Source organism: Mesoplodon densirostris, chromosome 16 (assembly GCF_025265405.1).
Source record: "Mesoplodon densirostris isolate mMesDen1 chromosome 16, mMesDen1 primary haplotype, whole genome shotgun sequence".
NCBI lineage: Eukaryota > Metazoa > Chordata > Mammalia > Artiodactyla > Ziphiidae > Mesoplodon > Mesoplodon densirostris.
Window position 1 is genome coordinate 32,385,511 of NC_082676.1, and position 9,391 is coordinate 32,394,901.

The window sequence follows — 9,391 nt, forward strand, 5'->3', positions numbered from 1 at the left end:
TTGGTCACTGAGGCCCACCTCAGGTACTGCACTATGTATTCAGTTGATGCCGTGCAGAGGTCCCTGTGTCCAAAAGTGTGTCCGTGGAAGGGCCCAGTTCCTCCTGTGTGTTTCCTTGAGGTAGTCAGAAACTATTGAGGATAACTATATGAGCTGAAGTTTGAAACTGGGCGACACTGTCCAAACCTTATTTTCTGTGTTTTGTATTTACCTTCTTCCCTTTTGCGTATGTTTTTTCCTTCCCTGACTTGTTACATTACACATTCACCTTTATTAACCTTTATTTGCCCTTACTATTTGGATAACAAATATTTTCTTTTCATTCACATGGTATTTATATATGTAAAATATTTCTCATTTTAACATATTTCTCACAAGTATCTAAGCAATATCTGTATGTTTCTTAAACAAAATACATAATTTTCACTTCTTTAAATTCTGTCTTAATTTAACTTCCTCCCAACTACCATGTTATTCTTGTCTAAAGTTTTTGTCTGACTTCTCTTAAAACACAACTTATTATTATCATATTCATAGAAGTCATTATGACTAAGTTTTTTCTAATACCTTGAGAATTATTATTAGAGTGAATATTTACATTTCATCAATTATATAATGTTGCATAGCCATTAACATACAGCCAATTACTCAATATATTCTTGATAATATGAAAAATGTTTTTGATTTTGATTTCAGTGATAACCTCTGAGGAAGATGAGGATGGAACCAACAAGTTTTCACTTTGGGCAATTATATCTACTACACAAAGGTAGAAATTTTCTCCAGATTCTGCTTTTTCTGGTCCATAAGTTTTCCAGAGGTAGATACTGCCAAATTCTGGGTCTCCTCAGAGGTGCTCAAGGAGACATTTCAGCAGTGTGTACAAGTCTCCTTCCTTACAAGCAGTTGGGCATGCTGTTTCATGGGGGAAAAGGCACTGAATTGGGACAAGAGTCTTGTCTTAATGGGCAACCTTAGGTCTCAAGCCTAAAACAAAGATAATACCACATTGTGGACAAGTCAGAATTCTTGGGTCCCAAGTGACAGGTACGCAGTTAGAAGAAGCTTAGGTCAAGAAGGGAGATCTGTTTGCTGGTGTAACAAATTTTAAGAAGGGCAGGAACCTGAACATCATCAGCCTCTCTCTTTCCATCCTTGTGTCTGTCTGTGTCCTCTCATTGTTTCTCACACAGCTTTTCTCAACAAGACTAGACCTGTGGTGGCTTCCCAGCTCCCATCTTCCCAGGCTTAGCCCAGCAAGAAAAGATAAGAGGTATAGCTCTAATTTTACTTTTTTCCAGATTGCCTCTCAATTTTCCAGATGCTTTCTTAGAATGATCCTCACTTTTTTACTTGAAACCTCATCTTTATTACATAGTAAATTTCCCATGTGTATGGGACTATTATCTTGACTTTCTTTTACAAATGCATTCTGACAAATCTGTTTCAGTAATTATAAGTTTGTAATATATTTTAGTATTGGATAGAGTTACTCTCTCCCTCATCATTCCTAACAGTAGTTTCCTAACTATACTTACAAATTTATTTTTTCTCATGAACATTAAAATTAATAAATCTAGTTTTTAAAAGAAACTCTTATTGGTGTTTTTATTATACTCACCTTAAATTTATAAATTAACTTGGGGAGATTTTTATGATGTTGAGTTTTCCTATCTAAGAATATCATTTGCCTTTCCATTTGTCCAAATCTTCTCTTTTCTTCTCAGAGGCATTGTGAAGTCTTGTTCATATAGTTCTTTCACTTTAAATGTAAACCAGATCGTTCATCTTTTTTACTGTTGTGGTAAATGGAACCTCTTCTTCTACTATATTCTAACTAGTTGCTATTTAGAGGCTATTTTGTTCTACATGTAATTTTCTACCTGCCACTTTACTGATTGTCTCGCTACCTGCAAGATTTTTTCATTCGATTTTTTGGGGTTTTTTGAGTATACAATTATATACCATCTCTAAAATATTGATGGTTTCATCTTCTCTTTTCTAATTTTTAAATTCCTAAAATTATTCTTTTATCTATAATTGCATTGACTTCCAGAAGAACATTAAATATGATGCTAGTGGATTGCTTGTCTCCTCCCTAACTTAAACAAGAATGTTTCTAATATTTTCCCATGAATCCTGGTACTCATGTCTGGGTTGAGATGGATGCATTTTATCCTTTTAAAAATGTGCCCAGCTATTCATTTTTATTCAATACTAAGTAGCAGGTTGATCCTTGGTTTAAAATGCACACTTTCTATAAAGAACCTATCACACCTATTTACCAAGACTTTAGATCTGGGACTAATTAAAGTGTAGTTCAACTTCAATGCCCATCTACCAGCTAGTCTTCATAGCCTTATTGAGTCTCATGTAAGTCATTGATAAAGTGGGGGTAATACTCCCCTCATAGAATACTGATAAATTTAATTAAGAATAAATCTAAAATACCAACACAGTGTCTGACATATAGTAAATGCTGAATAAGTTGTAATTTTTTCAATTCTCCTCAACAATATAGTCCTCTCTGAGTTTTCTTCTTAATGTAATCATGATGAGAATTTTCCTTGATCCGGAGTATAAATCTTATTTGGTTAAAACATATTATATTAATATTATTAATACTTTTTGATAAATGTTAATATAGTTAACAAAATAGAATTTTATTTATATGTTTGCAAAATGGATTTTTTGATTGATCTTACCCTTATTGGATTTAGGAATTTAAAATATGCTTGCATTGCAATATTTTTTCTATATTTGGAGCATCTACTGGGTTGATGTCTGGGGATAGGTGGGGATTTCTCACTCAAGGTAAGAGCCATGGATTCTTGAATTCCAGACCACGTTAGAATGTGTTGACCCTGCACTGCTTTTAGTCAGCACAAGGAGGCAGCATTGGAAAAGAAACCAGAGCAAAGCTTTTCTGTAGCTCATGAAATGTTAATATGATTGGAGCCTGAGGTAAAACACTTTTGAAGGAGTTTAGTTCTTGCCATTTCAGTCTTTTTAGAGACATTTATAAAATAGTGGGTGTGTTAAAAATAACATAGTAATCCTTCAGTAAATGATATGAGTTAGCACAGCTAACCCCCTCACCCCTCATGTCTTTACTCAGAAACTGTCCCTGACCACCCTATGTGAAACTGCAGCCTCCCACGCCTGACCCACCTTACTGTGTTCTACTTCTTTTCCATGCCGTTTATTAAGTCTACTATATTAGATAATTTACTTATATATTATGCTTATGGTTTATTTGGTTTCCCCCTAGTCCCCTATTAGAATATAAGCTCTATATAGGAGCATTGTCTGTTTTGTTCATTGATGTATCCCAAGTGCCTAGAACAGTGTCTGGAACAAAGTATTCCTAATAAGTGTTTGCTGATTGAATGACTGCATGGTGGTGGTGGTGGTGGTGATGTTGGTGGTGGTGGTGATGATGGCAATAGTGGTGCTGATAGTGGTGGTGGTGTTATTTGTAATGATGGTGGCAAGGGTGGTTGCGGGAGGTATTGGAAGTAATGAAGCAGTGGTGCTGGAGGGGCAATGGTAGTGGTGGTAGCAATGGTTGTGGAAGGGTACAGTGAAGATGAAGGGAGGCAGGTGACAGTGGTTGAGATGGTGATGATTGTCATGATGTTATGGTTGGTCAGGCTCCCCTGAGAAGTTGGAATCTAAGCCTGAGGCTGGATGAAGATTTCTAGAGACCCCAACACCTGAAAGGGCTTATCAGCACATGAGCACAAGCCCTCAGTTTCTAGGCCGAGGTGGGGAAGATTGTTCTCACACACACACACACACACACAAGAATCTGTCTTCCCAGCCCTCCAGGAAATGTTGCTGTGCAAGGGAGTGGTGGAGAAACCAGAAAGACACATGCAGTTGTCACTTACCTGACTCATAACTCAGGCTTTAAGGTTAAAAAAAAAAAAAAGATTTTCTGACAACACATTTCAGGCTCTAAGGAGAAAATATATTGAAATTATGACTAGGCCCAAGAAGAAGGTTGCAGACAGGCCTGCAGGAGACCTCAAGGCAAGAGGATCAAGGAGGAACTGCTCACCCCACATCTAAATATGTAAAATGATAAATCAAGACTATTAAATGAAATGTGTTTATGCTACACTAACATACACACCCTCATAAAGGCCTGCAAGACATAGTTAGACTCCCAGAACTCCATACCAGATTAGGGAGAAGCCCCCAGCGGCCCCTCCCTCCTCACCCAATCTCAGAGGGGCTTTTCACACATGTGCCTGGACACCCTAATCCTCACACCTCAAATCTAACCACACCTTGCACAAAAGCTGCCCCTTGGTCCCCCTCTTACCTAGGGCTGTGCACAAGGGCAGTGCAGTGCACAACTGGGAAGACAGGGCCGGCAAGCATGCTTAGGGTATCTGAGTTGGAATTCCGGAATCCAGATACCGGGAGTACATACTTCTGTTGTCAAAGGAAGAGTGCAAGGTCTTCCAGATGCTTGGCCAGGTGGGCTCTTCCCACTCTGAGAGGGCCATGGTGAGGGCTAAAAGGGAGCCTCCAAAGCCCAAGGCCTGGGGTCAGTGACCCTCTTCTCCTGGCTGCAGGAACCACTGGGACCATTATTGCTCTGTTTGGCTCACAAAATGCATCTCTCTTCAAAGAAAGTCTGAAGAATGAAGTCATAGTGGGGTCCAATACAGCTGGGGGAATGGAGAAGAAAGGACCATGGGCACGAACTCACAGTGCTGACACTGAGATCTTGGAAAGTCACTGCCATGCTTTGGCAGCCCCTCTCCACTCTCCCAACATCTCTCAGGTAGCACAAAGGGAAGGAATGCCTGGTCTCAAAGCACACCCCATTTGGCCTTGTGTAGAAGCCTGGCAGCCTCCTGCTCTGGCTCATTTTCTCTCATATAAATGTGAGGGTCTCTCAGCCTTTGCTCGGGGTCCTCTTCCTTCTCTCAGTTGCTCTCTGACACCGTCCACTCCCAGCCTCCGGCAATCCCTTCATGCTCAGAGATTTACTGTCAGTTATCATACAGCTGCATTTCTCTCCCCAACTTCAGGGCTAAAACACCTGCCATGTCCACGGGATCATCTAAGACTTGCTTCTTACTCCCAATACATTCAAACAACCTCACTCTCTTTCCCCAAACAGCAGTTCTGCACCTGCTCTCCACACCAAGTGATGGGTGGATCTATCTACTTTCTCTTTTCACTTAGGCTCTACATTTCTTTTAGATATAGGTAGTGGGTGCAAAACATTGTGAATGTTTTCTATGTGCCACTGAATTGTACAAAAGGTTAATTTTAACTTTTGAAGCATCCCTGCAGCCCAGAGTCACAACAGCCAGTGATGCCTCCCAAGTTAGCTAGACCTTCCTTCCATTTACTACATGGCCTCCTGCTGTGGGTCCCCACTGCTGCCAAAAGGGCATGGAGGTGAATGCCTTGATTTTGTGCCAGAGCTGGGGGACAAGGGGCATGGGCATGAATGAACCCTGTCTTGTGAACCACTCACAAAGCTTCCACCGTAAGCTCTTTTGACAAGAGGCACCCATGCCACAGAAGATATGTCCTTTGCAAAATGCCTTCTGGGACTTCCCCCAGGACCTCCCAGCCATGATGTCCCTAGCTGAACACTGTGCCTCTCCAGTGACTACAGATCTGTCTTTAAACCTTCATGGGTAGGCTATGCATCCCTTGCTTTAAATGGGCAGGATTCATGGAGTCTGGAGTCTTGTGTCTTGGCCTGCATAACATCAACATCTCCAGCCCCTGGAAGATGGAACAGCTGTAACAGATTCATTCTTGAGACATGAGTCAGGAACCCAATGTCTTTTCTATCTGGCCTTCTTGTTCTTCCAGGTATACACCCCTGATCGGAGGAGGTCTTGAGGACAAGGCACTGCTTGGACACTCTTTCAAAAGGCAACATGCATTTCAATTATATCGCCCCCCCATGAACTGACTTTCCCAGGGCTGCACCAGTGTTCATTGTTGTCAGGTTGTTTTTCTGTCCTTCTTGGCCATGCAAAGAGACTGAATCTCAGCTCTAGCTCCCTGAGATAAAGGTGGAATGGACACCTTATCTCTGTCCTACTCCTCCCTTGCTGCCCCCTTAGGGAACAGGCCCCCAATTAGGGACAATGGATTCACCTGACTGCCTGGCAAATTGCAAGAACCCTGTCTGCCTGTGCATTAATGCACACTGCTCTGCCAGACAGTCCTCTCCCTCACTGTGCTCAGAAGTTGCCCATCACAGGGCCAGCTGCCTGAAGATTTATAAAACCACGTTTGTGTCCAAGGACCAAGTTTACTGTGAGAGCCATGGCCTTCCCTCTGCCAAATTCTGTTCTCTGAAGATTAGTCTAATTTAACCAGCTGTTGCTAAGCCTAGACTCTAAGTTTCTCTTTAGTTCTGAGTAATGGTTGTCATAACATCAGTACTACCAACCCAGGGTTTCTCAAACTTCAACTGAGGCAAAAGAATCACCCAGAAGTCTGGTTAAAACAGATTCTTGAGCTCCACCCCTGGAGATTCTGATTCAGTAGGTCTGGGGCAGGACTTATGAATGTTCATTTCTAGCAAGCTCACAGGTGATATGATGCAGCTGGTCCTCTGCCCACACTTGTGAGCAGCATGGCACTATGTATGCTGAGGTACTGAGATCTAGTAATCTCTAAGCCTTTGCTGTGTGCCTGGCACTGAACTAAGCATTTATTATTGGGATGACCCATTTCATAGATGAGGTACAGAGAGGTTAAGTGACTTCTCCAATGTTCCAAGGCCAGGAAGTAGTGGAATTGCGTTCAGATCCTTGTCTCCCTGCTCTACCATCTATACCCACCATCGCTGATCATAGGTATGGCCTGCCCCTCCATACTACCTTGAGATATCTGCAGCACCCTGTGGGTAGTTTCACTTCTCCCAGCCTCCCCACTCCAATACAGCCTGCTGTTAAGATAACATTCTCTCTTCTTTTTAATTGCAGAAAGATATGCATAATGTAAATTTTACCATTTTAACCATTTCTAAGTGTATAGTTCAATGACATTAAAACATTCACATTGCTGTGCTACCATCACCACCATCCATCTCCAGAACTCTTTTCATCTTGCAAAACTGAAATTACACCCATTAAATAATAACTCCCCATTTCCCTCTGCCCCTTGCCCCAGCAATCACCATTCTACTTTCTGTCTCTATGAATTTGACTACACTAGATAACTCGTATAAGTGGAATCATACAGTATTTTCCTTTTGGGACTGGCTTATTTTACTTAGCTTAATGTCCTCAAAGTTCATCTGTGTAACATGTGTCAGAATTTCCTTCCATTTAAGGTTAAATAATATTCCATTGTATGTGTGTACCATATTTGTTTATACATTCATCCATCAATAGATATTTGGGAGACTTCCCTGGTGGTGCAGTGGTTAAGAATCCACCTGCCAATGCAGGAGACACGGGTTCAATTCCTGGGCCAGGAATATCCCACATACCGTAGAGCAATTGAGCCCAAGTGCCACAACTACTGAAGTCCGTGTGCCTAGAGTCTGTGCTCTGCAATAAGAGAAGCAACCACAATGAGAAGCATGTGCACCGGAATGTAGAGTAACTCCCACTTACCACAACAAGAGAAAGCCCACACACAGCAATGAAGACCCAATGCAGCCAAAAGTAAATAAATAAAATAAATAAATTTTAAAAATAGACATTTGGGTTGCTTTCACCTTTAGGTTATTATGAAAAAAGGTTTTATGAGCATGGGCATACAAATACCTCTTTCAATTCTTTTGGGTATATACCCAGAAATGGAATTATTACTGGATCATATTGTAATTCTATTTATAATTTTTTGAGAAATCACCATACCACTCTCCCAAGTGGCTGTACCATTTTACATTTCTACCAGTACTGCACAAGTGCTCCAATTTTTCCACCTCCTCAACAACTCGTTATTTTCTGGGCTTTTTATTTTTTAACAGCCATCTTAATAAGTGTGAAGTAGTGCAAGATTCTTAAAGCAAACTCTGATTGGTCATTTACTTCTTGGGTGTGTAAACAACACAGGGTAGGGGCAGAAGGGAAGACACAGAAGACCCACACTAACTTCTGCATTCAGGCATCCATTAGCAGGGGGACCTTCAAGATGGCAGAAGAGTAAGACACAGAGATCACCTTCCTCTCCACAAATACATCAGAAATACATCTACATGTGGAACAACTCCTACAGAACACCTACTGAACGTTGGCAGAAGACCTCAGACCTCCCAAAAGGCAAGAAACTCCTCACGTACCTGGGTAGGGCAAAAGAAAAAAGAAAAAAGAGAGAAAAAGGAATAGGGACAGGACTAGCACCAGTGAGAGGGAGCTGTGAAGGAGGAAAGGTTTCCACACACTAGGAAGCCCCTTCCCGGGCGGAGACTATGGGTGGCGGAGGGGGGAAGCTTCGCAGCCACGGAGGAGAGCGCAGCAACAGGGGTGCGGAGGGCAAAGTGGAGAGATTCCCGCACGGAGGATCGGTGCCGACCAGCACTCACCCACCCTAGAGGATCGTCTGCTCACCCTCCGGGACGGGCAGGGCCTGGGAGCAGAGCCTCGGGCTTTGGAGGTCGGATCCCAGGGAGAGGACTGGGGTTGGCTGAGTGAACAGAGCCTGAAGGGGGCTAGTGTGCCACGGCTAGCCGGGAGGGAGTCTGGGAAGAACTCTGGAACTACCGAAGAGGCAAGAGACTTTTTCTTGCCACTTTGTTTCCTGGTGCGCGAGGAGAGGGGATTAAGAGCGCTGCTTAAAGGAGCTCCAGAGACAGGCGCGAGCCGCGGCTATCAGCGCGGACCCCAGAGACGGGCATGGGACTCTAAGGCTGTTGCTGCCGCCACCAAGAAGCCTGTGTGAAAGCACGGGTCACTGTCCACACCTCCCCTCCCGGAGTCTGTGCAGCCCGCCACTTCCAGGGTCCTGTGACCCAGGGACAACTTCCCCGGGAGAAGGCACGGCACGCCTCAGGCTGGTGCAACAACACGCCGGCCTCTGACACCGCAGGCTCGCCCCGCATTCCAAACCCCTCCCTCCCCCCTGCCTGAGTGAGCCAGAACCCCTGAAGAAGCTGCTCCTTTAAACCCGTCCTGTCTGAGCGAACAACAGAGGCCCTCAGGCAACCTACATGCAGAGGCGGGTCCAAATCCAAAACTGTACCCTGGGAGTTTTACGAACAAAGAGAAAGGGAAATTTCTCCCAGCAGCCTCAGGAGCAGTTGATTAAATCTCCACAATCAACTTGATGTACCTTGCATCAGTGGAATATCTGAATAGACAACGAATCATCCCAAATTGAGGAGGTGGACTTTGGGAGCAAAGATTTTTTTTTTCCCCTTTTTCTCTTTTTGTGATTGTGTATGTGTGTG